The following is a 14,212-nucleotide window of genomic DNA, read 5'->3' as shown; positions in this document are numbered from 1 at the left end:
AGATAGCAAACAAAAGAAGAAAAACACTTAGCTCTCCTGGAGATAAAGAAAAATACCCCTTAGGGGTTGAAAGCTTTGTAGGTTCCATCCCATGCGTTAAAGGAAGATATCGTATTAGAGACCGGACATGTCACATAACTACACTGGGGAACGAAGTGGGAAAGACACATCTTCATAAAAGGTCAAATGGGAGTAAAAGGTCATTTTTTAATCTGTAATAGGACGACCTATCCTGAGCGGAGCTGAAGCAATAGACTTAACACACAATTGTCCCCAGACATATGTGTATACTAAGAAAGGTATGTCTTCTGGAGAAGCAGAATGGAAGAGAGGGCCCCACCTGAAAAGTTAAACCTGACTAAACCACCAAGACAGAGACCAACAGATCTCCCGAGCTCTTGAAGAAGGACTCTGCTACCATGACAAAAGGAAGATATTTACAAAACCTGACCTTTAAGAGACCGAACTTGGCAAGGAGAAAAAATGTATCTTACATCCAATCGCTACCCTTATAGTGATATCTGAACCCCTTTTGTAGATGTGCCAGGTGCTTGGACCTTGTTCCCTCCTCAATGGTTGATAAATCCCCTAGAGGATCATAAACTAACCGAAGGAGGACCACTAAATTCCATAGTCTTAGCAAAGACTCTAAACTGCAAAGAACTGATCACTAAACAGTTCAAATGAAGTTGCTCACCAGAAGAGGACTAACCTCTAACTTAGTCAGCCATGCAGGAGACTCAGAGAACCAAGTCATTAACTAAATATATCCCAGGCCTCTGGAAATCGCACTGACAGACACCTTCTGAGATAGTTAATGTAGAGACGTTGAAACGCATTGAGATAGAGGGCTGAAATAACTTGAATGGAAGATGAGTAGCACTCCCAGACCCCTCTATCCCACCAAAGGATATTGTGCCTTCCCAAAGGAGGAGAAACCTCCCCAACTTATCTAAGGAAAAAACCCTTGCAACCCAGAAGAAGGCTACCCTGAGGACCACGCTAAAGCCCCACTTTACACCCTTAAAATAAATAAATACACATTTGCACTTCTAACCAACCCCCTGACCGTGGAAGGTGGGGCTCTGTTTACTTAGTGAAATACCAGGAAATTGGAGCAAAGGAAAGTAAACTGATGGGAGGGAAATGCTCAGTGCAAGTCTGCACTGGTCATAAGCCAGAACGCCTGTAAAAGGAAAACGGAAGCCATCAGGCTCCAAGAGGTGTAATATTATGGTGCAATGTCCCCCAAGGATGGAGGGAAGGGGAATAAGGGGGCAAGGACTTTGGGATAATTATCATGCCCCGAAACTGAATGGTTGTGAAAGAATACTGGGACCACAGTCCCTTCAAACACTGAGGCCTGAACCTCCATATGCATGTAAGGCTGACTGTCCTCTCTGGGGATCAGGGGAGGGAAAAATAAATTAATCACATTGCCCATAGCAAAAATAGCACATATATAGTGCTACAAACCTTCAGGTATAAGAGTGTTGCTCATCATTACTACCAATGGTTGTGGTGTGAGGTGGTCACTTATCGATCTCAACATGATGAAAGACTGATTAAGACCTTACAAAATTAAGAACCTGCATCATTAGGCTCTGCACAGATTTGAAAGCAAGCACTCTATTTGCTGTACTGTCTCTCTTGAGGGTACAGAACCCTGCTTGTACTCACACCGCTAGACGATTAGCAGAAAACAGGCCAAGCCATGGGAGGAAAACCATGGGGCGGGTGCTAGAAAGATAATATTGGTAACCCTTCTCTCTGATACCAGCAAATGTTTCCAAACACGTAATCCAAATCAGAAAATGGTTGCTCAACTTGCCTTCCAAATTGAAAAATGAATGTCATAATGGGACAAATAGTAAGGGAAACATGCCACCCTCTAAAGAGAGAATCAAGCCCTGCAGCCTTCAATAGGGACATAAAAGTGCCATTTTTCTCCTTCTCATGTCGAGAGAAAATTCTGCAACTTAATCAACACGGGCACTGAGTGAGGCAATTGTTATTGGGGAAGGAAAGGCCTAAGGAAACAGACTGAGTTGTCCTGAAACTAGTTAACATAAAGGGTGACAGAATGTAACTAAAGGCTGAAGGTTAACACCTGAGAGATGGCTACAGAGGAAGGCACAACCTCCCCACATGGGTCTGTTTACAACTATCTCCACACACTCTTTTCTTTAAAGTACTTAATGATAATATAAAATAATATATAAAATAATAAAAAATGATATAAACTGCTCAAGGATGTGGGGTCACGCCCCCACAGGGGTCCGAACCCCAGCCCCTTATAGAAGCTGAAGCTTACTGAGCTATCTGGGCTACTGACAATCCTGAAAACGTAAATGTGCTCCAGGCCCCTTAAATATTTTGCTTAACAAAAAGTACACTGAGCAAGTGCACCTCCACTGCTCACCCTAGCAGGATGTGGTCCAGCAGTACACGAGTGGATCCCTCGCAGAAGAACACAGGCAAAGCCTGCCACCGAGCAGGTTATGGCACACATACCGTGAAGGTAACCACCAATGTCTTCTGCCGCACAAAGTTGCCGACCTTAAGCGAGCAATACACAGAGCATGTGTACCTCAAACTGCTCACCCTAGCAGGGTGTGGCAACCAGCAGTACACGAGGGAGCACCTTGCAGTAGAACCCAGGCAAAGCCGGAAACCGAGCAGGTTATGGCACGCTTACAGGGAAAATAATGACATCTGCCATATGCAGCACCTAAACAAAGCTGCCGACCTAAGGGAGGAATACACTGATCAAGGGTACCTCAACTGCTCACCCTAGAAGGGTGGGGTAACCAGCAGTACACGAGGGAGTAACCTCGCAGAAGAACTCAGGCAAAGCCTGAAACCAAGCAGGTTTGAGTATACCTAAGTGAAGGCAAATCACCTATGCCATGAGCGACACTTAACATAAAGCTGCAGACTGGTATGGATCAGACTCTTGAGCATGCGGGTCCCCAAATATAAACTGAAAATATCAATTTAAAACAGCCAATTTAAAACATATATCAATTTTTAACAGTATATATAAATATATATACATATATATATATATATATATATATATATATATATATATATATATATATATATATATATATATATAACCATACATATATATTCACATACACACGTGTGCACCCTGGACCTGGTGGGAAGCAAACCCAGATCCTCTTGCATGGTAACTTGCAGGTTTACTATAGAACTATCCCAGTTCTGGGCTGGAACAGAAGCCTTCAATACGCCTCAAAACCAAATGAGGCCCTATATATATGTAACGAATACATATATATACCAAAATATTTAAAATTGGAGGATTGGCTCAAACCCTCAGCCTTTAAGGCACAAGTTACACAACTTACCGGCTGTGCCACAGAATTCCAATCATCAGATTCCCTTGCACGCCGGGTCTGAAGCGAAAGCTTCCATCCGACTGGCACGCAACGGAACATGGAGGGCGGAAACGCCCCTACTGTAGAAGTAAAAAAGAAAAACATTATAGCGCTTGCACGTGCTGGGTTTGGACAGAGGTGTTATAAAATTGTTGGTAGCCGTGCAGGCTTACATAAACCCTAACATGGTGACCCTCCGTAACCAAGCACAGGCCTAGCCTGTGCACCTGACTACATACGCGAGCAGCGTATAGACAACAAACACACGCGACGCGTGCAAAAGAAAAAATTAAAGCAAAGCCAAATGCCATCATTACTAAAGTGACACGCGTCGGTAACAATCTAAGCTTCTTCAACGAGCCACGCGCCTCACTAATAAGGCTGAAGAAACCGCATGCCGGCTCCGGCGTAAATATAAACAAACTTCCCCCGAGGGAAAAAAGGAGTATACGCATCGCTGCCTGCATTATGTGAGGCCGGCGACGCGACCAAAATGCAAAATGAAACACGGTGGAGCGCCACTTGAGGCAGGTAAAAATAATTCTTCAAAAGCGGAACGTTCCCAGCCCGCAACAATGTAACAGTGAGACCAGGAGACCAACGTTCTAACGCGAACGCGGCTCCTAGCGAACTACCAATACTAATATAAAATACCAATGAGAAAATGACAATTTCACCGTCACAGAGCAAATAAATCACAAAACTCTTTCTACATGACACAATTAACACTCTAAACTCCATTTATCAAACGCTAAGGCAAGAACTAGGAGGAGTGACTTAGCTGTGGCATCAGCAGCTACAGAAAGAGGAGTAATGCACTTATATAAGGAAGGGTCCCTGCTCATTGGTCCTCTGCAGGGCATGACCTGTCCTCCATGATGGATTGGGGAGCTCCCTTACATTGACATTGAACTCTATTTAGTTCTGTTCTTTACAACTTTTTTGTTTGTAAACATTTTTTCTTTGCTGCTGTGGTTTCAGAGTAAAGATTGTAATGCATAATATGAGCCTCCTGTCTTGTCATAGAATCATGCAAATGTAGAGCCGATACTAGTGGTAGTAACAGTAAACGAGTATGACAGTATTTCAGTGGGAAACAGGGCTACACTCGTAATGGCCCCTTATGCTTCTTGCATAGCCATCTTTCGAAAACTATACTAATACTGTATGTTTAATAAATCTGACTTGAAAAGCAACACAGCACTTGGTAAATCAATCTGACAATAAAACAAGTATGATTCCCTCTGAAAGTGCAAAAGAGGAAAACTGAGAATGTGTATGGACATCTCCAAGCCACAGATACACATCTTGATAGGAAGGACATGTTGTTTCATGCCCCTGAAGTCAGCAAAACATGTATCATAGCACCTATTAGTGACATGCAGAGAGTACAAAAACGGAGGGTCTTTTTATAATGTGCACACATTCTGACACTACATGCCTGCGAAAACCTTATCTACCACAAACTGCCATCAACTAGATCCAACCCCCTTTGCTCGTGTGGAAACAAAGAAGTATAGCTCCCAGTGTTCTGCCAGGGACATATCTTAGTCAGAAACGTTAATGTTGTAATTATGATGAGATGTCCAATTAGCAGTTTGGGATGAAGTGCATTGCTTAGCTACATAATAACTGTCTGTTAGGAGTACAATTATTTTGAAGGCCCGTTTTTAAAATGTATTTTATAACTTATTTAAATATTTACTTTCTTGGCTTGATTCACACCTTAGACAAATAGCAATACACATTAAATGCTAAAAACAATAATTTTATTTTCATTCTATCGGTCCCTATGTTAAAATGTATTCGAATTCAGTTTAACATATCAAAAGTTAATTACTACTGTTTGGCTAAAACACCATCTAAAAAAAGCATGTTACCGCACCAAAGAGACAGAATTTTTAATTGTTCCATTCAACAGAATATCATCTATTTTTTTTTTTACTTTATTGGTTTTGTTGGGATGGAAATGTATCTACCCCACCCCCTAGACGCTTTAAAGTGAGGCGAATCCCCTATGAAGTCGTGTAGTGTACAAGGGGAGAGAGGACCAGGCTTTGATACTCGGCACAGAAATATTATAGCACAAATTATAAATATATAATCCCAGCGTGTGTGCATAAAAACGCCTTTTTGTAGCTTTGGTAGATGCACAGTCTTGCATGGCCGTGCAGCATTACTTCAGCTCCAGCTCCATGGAGGAACTCGACTAGGCCCAAATCATTCTGACGGGATGAGCCCACACAGCCAGTCCTCACCTTAGCTTCCCCTTGTGCCTCCATTGTTGCAATTACTCAGTATCTCTGTGAGGAATGCACCCTGCAAGGCCATGAGACAACGTCAGGCTGCTTGCAGTGCCCATTCATCAAAGCCGAACTGCCAGCAAACCTCTAACCCCCACCCAGCCTACCCAGAGCCATGGCCCACGGCACCGCCCGACCCCCACACCCTTGCATTCTACAATAGTGAATGACTCCAGCCCAAATCATAAACCAACTGGCCATAAATGATCTAAGCATGTGCAACTGCTTTACCTCGTTCCATAAATACATCCTTTGTAATACGAGGTACAGGGAGGGATACATTATAGATCAAAAGGTGGGTGGAGGCCTTGAGTGCGAGGGGGGCGATATCAACAAAGCTCAGAATGTGTGGGTCACCGTGACTGTATTTCTTCCTCCCTTCCCCCTGGCACCAGCCTGAGCCTCCCAGGTGCATGCCATAGTGATATTGTAGTAGGCTTAGGGTATCATAGCAGTTTCTATATTGTAACTTATGAGAGACCTGAACTTCACTCTGCGGCTAGATGAGCCCAGCTGACCCACGTTGCACCTGAGAGATGGCAGAAATGTGAACATATTGTAGTGTGGCATCCCCAATGGAGCAGGTCCATTTATATGGTCTCACCAATCTGTGATTCATGTTTTTACTGTGTGCTAGTGACACCACACAGCCTTTTAAGCCCCTGCTTGTACTAAGAAGAACCAGAACATTCTTGCGCAGCAGAGGTCTTTGCTGATATTCTGTATTCTGTAAAATGTAACCTTTTTTTCCTTGCAAGTTATCTCTTTGCCTATTTCGCTAGAGGGTTGTGTAGAGAAGGAGCCAAGTGTCCCACCTCAACCACCTCGCCAATATTCCCTATATGTTGGGAACCAGAGTGTGAGACACGTGCAGTACCATTGAAAATACCGATACCAAGAAGACTTCTGAAAGTAAGGTTCCCACTGAGCAAGCTATACCTGCATACACAATAGTATGATGGCCATTTGAATGAAATCCCGGAAGAAACAGGACCAATGAATGAACAAGCAGAATGGCGATGTCACCCGAAGCAAGCCTGATGTACATAGAAGAGATGCAGAGACAAAACAATGCAGATATTCTATAAGGCATCAAGAAAGTATCAAAGATAAGTGACATCTTGGGCTCAAGATGAAGAAACGTATGCTACAAAAATGACGAAGATATCAAGTCCTTTTACACGTGTACATATGCAAAGAAACATAAGCAGATGAAGTATTATTAAGGCTAGCTAAGTAGTGAATAGATTATGGCAAGCGCCAATGCATACGTATATAGGAATAAGTGAGGAAGGGATGATTCCACTTCATATTTGTTATGGCAGTTTTTCTGAAGTCCAACTAGGGGCTTAGTAAAACCATTCAACTGAGGCAGTTCAAGACTCCACTCTTAGTATAAGGCCGTACCACATGAGTACATGGTAGCGCAGACAGAGCAGACAGGCTTATCTTAGGAGGGAGAGAGGGCTGTAGAATCAGTACAAATGAAATTGTAATACAAATTGTCCAAAGAAACACTGAAACACTTTGTATTGTAAAAATAAAGGATTTATTTAAATACAGGTAAGGCCAGATAAATCTAGGGGTAAGTAAGCACTAACACATTATATGGAATCACAATATAAAAATACAACACTATACTTGAAGGTACACAGACCAAAGTATAAACCTTATTTGCAAATACCTAACTAGTTCTAGGGAAGTCAAACCATTTTCATACACATTCAGTATAGGTCACACCTATTCTTGGGGAGTAAAAACCAATGGTTACTTTCACCATTACATTCAGTAATGAAAGGGCAGTAGACCCTACCAGTTATACACTGACTCTTAGTACAAATCACTTAATCAGTAAACTGGACAATATACTTTTTATGAATAGTGGAGCACTTATTCCAGGTGCAGTAAAAACCTATAACTACTCTTGTGATAACACACAGTTATACTAGGTGAGTAAAACATAAGGATGTAATATTCAATTGCAGGTGCTTTTGAGATCAGTGAACCACAGATAGAGATAAGCAGTAACTTGTGTAACTTATTTTTGGATGGTATACAGCTAACTCAAGGTAAGTAAAACCCATATACTTTTGTAACCTCTCAATTAACGGCAAAGTAAACCCCAATGTTCCACTTTACTGAATGACTCAAAGTTATTCTAGGTAGGGAACAACCTAATACAGACTTATTCTGGACAGGCTAACAGCAAGTCAGGGGAAGCAAGACCCAGTGGGGACACTCATACAATTATCCTCAAAGGACTAATCTGGTGATACCAACAGTTGGAGGACACTCATATAATTTCCCTACAGGAATAATCTGGTGAAACCAACAATTTACTCTTTAAAGTTAAAGATGAATCACAACCTAATCACAGGAGAATAAAATACCTTCACATCTACTTTCTATTAGACTGGCAAAAATGTTGCTTAGGAAGAAAAGATGTTAACCATACTTTTAAGAATAGTGCATCACACATCCAAGGCAAGTAAGAACGTTTGTAACTGTTCACTCTTAGAATTGAAGATACCAACCAACTCTTTACAAGTAAGTAACTTTTAGACACATATTTTCCTTTCTAGGCAAAGGTCCCAATCCCTTGACAGTCTTTCTTTATTCTTGGAGCATGAGTGTTCTCAGTGGCAGAAGGGGGATCACTAGGACTAGTGACCAACAGGCAGTGTCAAGATAGGTTCTTCAGTAGCAAAAGTCAGAGTTCTTTAGGAAAACTGGTCAAACAGGTGAGTACTTTACTTTAGAGTTAGAAGAGGGTCCACGGGCTTCGCAGAAGACACCATAGCAGCATCCTAGCAGTGGGACAAGGTGCACTGCATGAGGGGCCTCTCCATCACAGAAAACACCCCACAGCTACACAGAAATCCTAACAGGCTTAAGGTAAGTACATACCCAAGCCAAAACAGTACCTCAGCATTGAAGAAGATTTTGCAGCAGGAGGACTTTATGGTCTTCAACCAAATACCCTGTCAGTGGATTCCTTGTTGTGGTGACTGAAAACAAGACCTTGGAAGGAACTTTGCAGCAGGGATCGATGAAGGAGACTCTAGGCAAGGTTTGAATGCGGTTCTGCAGATTTGGTGCCTTTTCAAGGAGCACAGAAGAAGACAGAAAATCGTGGTTGAAGTTTCATTGTTACAAAGGTCCAGCACTCTGTTGAGGGGACTTTTCAGACTCGATTCATGTTTCTGGAGATCCACCAGGATGCCTACGGAGTTTCAGCGAGATTCAGAAATCGGAAGACTGTGCACCGCACAGTGGCTAGAGGTCCCATGGTATTGGGGTATTGCTGCAACGCAATGTGTGGGAAGGCTCAAAATGCAGGTCTTCTTGAGTTTAGTGAGTCTCACCAGGCTTTGGGTCGGGGTCGTCATTTGCGTTATTGTTGCTCTTTAGTGGCAGCTCCCTGCGTGGAGAGTTGAATTTTTTCAAAGTGTTCAGGTTCTGCTCTGATTGTGATCAATGTATATTGTGAGATCGAGAAAATCTATGCTTGTCTCATTGCAGTTGCCCGAACATATCAGAAACCAACGGAAGTGAATTCAACTCTCCACATAGGGAGCTGCCACTCTAGACCAACAATTTTGAACATACCGACAGGTGAATTTATAAGAGCAAGAAGAAATTGCCAAACAAATGAACACTTCGAGAAGGAATGTACTCTTTTAACATCCAGGTTTCTGGAAACAGGGTATACAGAACAATGTGTCAAAAGAGCATTGGAAAAAAGCTCAATACTAACCCAAGACCGTACACTAACACCAAAGACTAAAGGGATGGAGCAACCATCGATAGGATTTATCACCAAATACATTAGTGACCACAGAAATTTGTACAAAATACTAGCAAAACACTGGCACCTTCTCAAACTGGATGAGGACATTGCGAACAATGTGGACGATAAACCAAGGATTATATAGAAAAAGGCACCAACCATAAAGAACAAATTGAGTCCATCGAACTTACCAGATCTGACTGGGGAAGAACCAACGAACTGGCTTAAAGCATCTACAAATGGTTTTAGAAAGTGTGGTACATAAACAATGTGCAAATTTGCACACAAGAAAACAGACACATTTACCGGCACTAATAATAAATCACTGAAGATTCTACAACCAATCAACTGCAGGTCAAACTATGTAGTATATGGAATTATATGTGTTTGCGATTTGGTCTACATTGGTAGAACTATAAGAGAATTTAGGATACGAGTCGGAGAACATCTTGCCAAAATTGGCAGTCAAGATCCAAGACTACCATTGGCCTGCCATTGGCAGGAAAAACATCAGTTGGCTAATAAAGCTGAAAGATGGGTAATAAAGCTTAATTACGATTTATTGGCCTTGAGAAGAACTCACTAGGCAGAAGAGGTGGAAATAAAGAAAAGAAACTAAGACAAGCGGAAGCGAGAATAATTTGCAAACTGAACTCTACAGTACTTGGATTAAACACGGATAATGAAATAGTGTCCTTTCTATAGAGGACCCTTTTCTCTTTTATAACTTTATTTGTCCAAATTAACTACCATGAATGTATTCTAATGTGTATACCTGTACCTATCTCGCTGAACAGGTTTCAGTACGGCACTCTAATGCTAATGCTCCGACTGGCACTCATAGTAAGTGACAATAGTTACACAAATGATATTAGACAGTGAACCCTAAGTGGTTATTTGTCTCATTAATAATCCATTAAATGAGACTAGAACCCAAGATTAACATGCATGCAACCATTACATAATTGTAAAAAATACGGGTGTCTTAAAAGGTTTCATAAGTATATAACACTGTCAATTTAATCTCGGAATGATGTAGTACATGTCATACAAAGTTTTAGTAATTTCTGAAAATACATCAAAAGTTATGGTGAATGAAATTGAATATAAAACATGCCCGAAATACACAAGAGTGACTTTAAAAACACTAGCTTAAAACGCCACGAGAGTATAGGTGAAATGCTCTCACACAATTAGAAAATGGACCAGGGCTAGGATCTGTTTCCATGACAACACGAACACAATAATGAGGGACTTGGCGCCGATCGCTGGCCCCTCAGGAGAATCCGCGGCACGCGATTAGACGCGAGTACAAAGTTGTCAGGTAAGAGACCATCCTGCAAGTGCAGCACATGCTGCGTTTGTTAGAAATGTCTGCCGCAACTTCGGGACTAAGATATAAACGCTCGGCAGCATTATTATTGTCTTGCCGTGCACAGCGTTTACGCACACACGGGTTTCCTTATTAGAACATTTATAAAAGCCAGAATACACAGTCAGTTAAGAATGACTTGAAAAACCTTAATGAGTATTTATATATAAAAGGAATAAGGGCATTACTTTCTCATAAATGTAGGTATGAAATTTATGGATAACGCACAGTACTATTCATTAGGCACTCAAAGTAATGGAGACTTATGAACATCCTTACGACAATTCAACGCTTAAGAATTAAAAGAAACACACCTACCATGTTGATTTAAAGAAATATTATTTTGCAATATTTGGTGATACCTATGGAGATCTTGCACACATAATTGGAGGTGACAACTTTGAGTGATTTGTATTTTTTTGAAGGGATGTAACCCGAGACTCGAAGAGAGACTACTATTTGCTTTAACCGATAAGGGCCAGTAGATGAAAATAAGGTAAAAAAGATAACTTGAATCCAAATTTCCTTGATTTCCTATGTGACACAACATGTAACATTGACTAACGAAAATGTGGTTTTACCTATCTCTTGACCCCCACTATTCCTCATTATTCCCCACTCCATTTTTTGTCTGGCATTTTGGTTTACTTTGATTTAATAACTGTTATTTTTCATGGTTTGCTTTAATCCATCAGTTACTGTCATAATTGGTAAAACATGTGAATGAACATTTATGTCATCTTTTAATTTTGCGTTCATATGATTTTGAAAATATCTTTATAATTTTGTGATCATTTGTTTTGATTGATACATAACATCAGCCCTGATCTGAGAAAGGTCCAAGAGGGACCGAAACATGTGTCATCACTAAGGGCATCAATATAATAAAACGCTTGTTGAAAAAACTGGGCGCAGTCTCAACTTGGGATCTTTTCTCTTTAGTATGGTACGTATACTTAGATGTTCCCTTAGAACCAATCACTCTCTTCAGTATGTTTTTGTAGTTTGCCACGTAGGATGATGTTAGTAAATACGTAGGTTCACATCATCAATGTTGAGTTTTTACAATAAGTACAGTGTTTTTTCTAAAGCAAATTGAGAGACCATGCTGTGAGACGTCCGTAGATATCCGTTGTACTGTTTTAGATAATTGATATTAAAACAGTTAACCTTTTTGTCAACTACCTGAGTCATTTCGATTATTGATGTTTGAGTAACTTCTGCATCCCCATTCATCTCGTAGTACTGCTACCTTGTCTTAAAGGGCTGCGGAGACTCCCCCAGTTCATGTGTTAGCAGAGTGATGATGGTTAAAAATCCATCGAGATAGTAAGCTTTGGGTTCCCAGCAATATCGAACGTCCTCTGCCATTTAACTAGGACGCAAAGCTCCCTGTAGAAAGCGGAACCAGTTTTTTAAAACATAAGCCTTGCAAGCACAGGTTAGACGGGTCCCTTGTTTTCAGGCAGAAACCCCTACTGACTTCTACAGGAAGCTGAACGAATGAAAGCTTGAAGTGGCTGATAAAGAGTCAAAAAAGCAAATGGTGAGTAAAAACTGAGTGAGGTGGCAAAATTGTGAATGGGCAATAAGCGGAGAGTGTGATAAGGGAAAACGTGTAACGGAGGGAGGTTGGGGTAAAAGCAACTCGAGATGATGAGCGTCAAGTTATTAAGTAACTGATTTGATGAGAGAAGTCAAGCAATTAAGAAATCGTGAGACGAGGAGCGTCACGATAGAGTACGCCCAGTGTCCTGCGTCATAAGCATGTAACAGAAGGAACCGTATCTAGATTCCCATTTGCGGTTGGCGTAGGCTACAGAATTGTTTAAAGACAGTACAAACAGAACGGTTACTCCGCTTACACATCTGTGCAGCCAGTTGCCGAAACACACACCCAAGCTTGAACAGTACAGTGCGGAATGGGTTAAAGGCACGGCAGATAAGATGTTCATGTTGTGGCCACAAGGGGGACACTATCGAAGGCAGTTTTGCAGCATATGACGACATATTTGCATGCAGGATACACAGGAAAAAAGTTAGACAAAAGGTTAGCAAGCTTAGAACTCTGGAAAATATTCCAGGAGGAAAAGGAAGAGCCGCCTCCTGAAGAGTGGATACTTAATACATGCAAAGAGGGGTGTGAGGAGCCTTCTGCTCCCCCCACCGTGCCAAAAGCAAATGACGATAATGGGAAAGATGATGGCTTGCACCTACTGAGAGATCTTAAGACAGCAACAGGGTACAGCAATCCGGCATATCAGTCCCCTGCGCAAAGCAGCGATGAGGGTGCAGAAAAACTTTCAGAGAGAGAAGTAGCCTCTAAAGTCCCAAGGAACAAAGAGAGATGTGACAAGGAGAGAAGTGATCGACCAAGCACCTCCTTAGATATAGGAAGAGAGATAATGAGATGGAAAGGAGAAAAGGATGAGGCTGATGAGGTAGCGCTCATATAGAACGAATGGATGGGTGGTCCCATTTTGCTCGAACTCGATGCTTAGAGCATCGAGGATGTGAGGCAAAGGGAAGATGAGAGAGAAAAGAAGGACAGAGAGAGAGCAGAATAATTGAAAGAAGATGGGACGAAAAGGAAAGATAGACAAAGACGGGAACAGTTGTATCATGACAAACAACTGAAAAAGCAGGAAAGGGAGGAGGAGCAAAGAAAGTATGACAACTGACAGAGGGCAATTGAAGAACGAGAAAGAATAGAAGGAAAGAGGAAGAGGAAGAAAAGAAATGAATGGATAAAAGAATACAGAGACGTCGAGATGAAGAGATACAAAGGTCAAAAGAGAGAAGAGACATGAAAAGAAAAGAAGAAGACAGGGTGAGAGAAGAAGCAAGGAAACAAGACAGTTTGATGATGAAATAGAACGAAAGAGTAGGCAGAGAGCACGTGATCTTAAAAGTGTGGAAAAGGAATTAATGGATCCTAATCCAATAGTGGCATGGGAGGACATAGAAGAATTCTTCCCAGCACACGAACCAATGCCAGGTCCGTCTAGAGCAAATCTAGAGGAGGAGTTTGACTCTAGAAGCATTGGGGACGCAATCAATAAAGTCTATCATGATATGAGGACTAGGAAGGAACTGAAGGGAAAGGGTAAAAACGATCAACTCAAAGGTACACAGTTTTATGACAGAGAGGGGGCTTGTGTAGTTTTGAGCCTAAAGAGTTAGACTGACTCTGAATAGAGATGAATAGGAGAGGAGCCACACAAGTTGGGGACAGGATATGTCAGATGAGGACAGAGAATCCTTCCGTGGGTAGGTGGGAGGTAATGCATGTGGTCCTGAAGGATGTTTCTCAATGGATAAGGAAGTAAGATGGTCAGAT

The sequence above is a fragment of the Ambystoma mexicanum genome, chromosome 6p, assembly GCF_040938575.1.
Source record: "Ambystoma mexicanum isolate Mex_15411 chromosome 6p, UKY_AmexF1_1, whole genome shotgun sequence".
NCBI lineage: Eukaryota > Metazoa > Chordata > Amphibia > Caudata > Ambystomatidae > Ambystoma > Ambystoma mexicanum.
The sequence above is the reverse complement of the archived record's forward strand: the minus strand, read 5'-3'. Positions refer to the sequence as shown.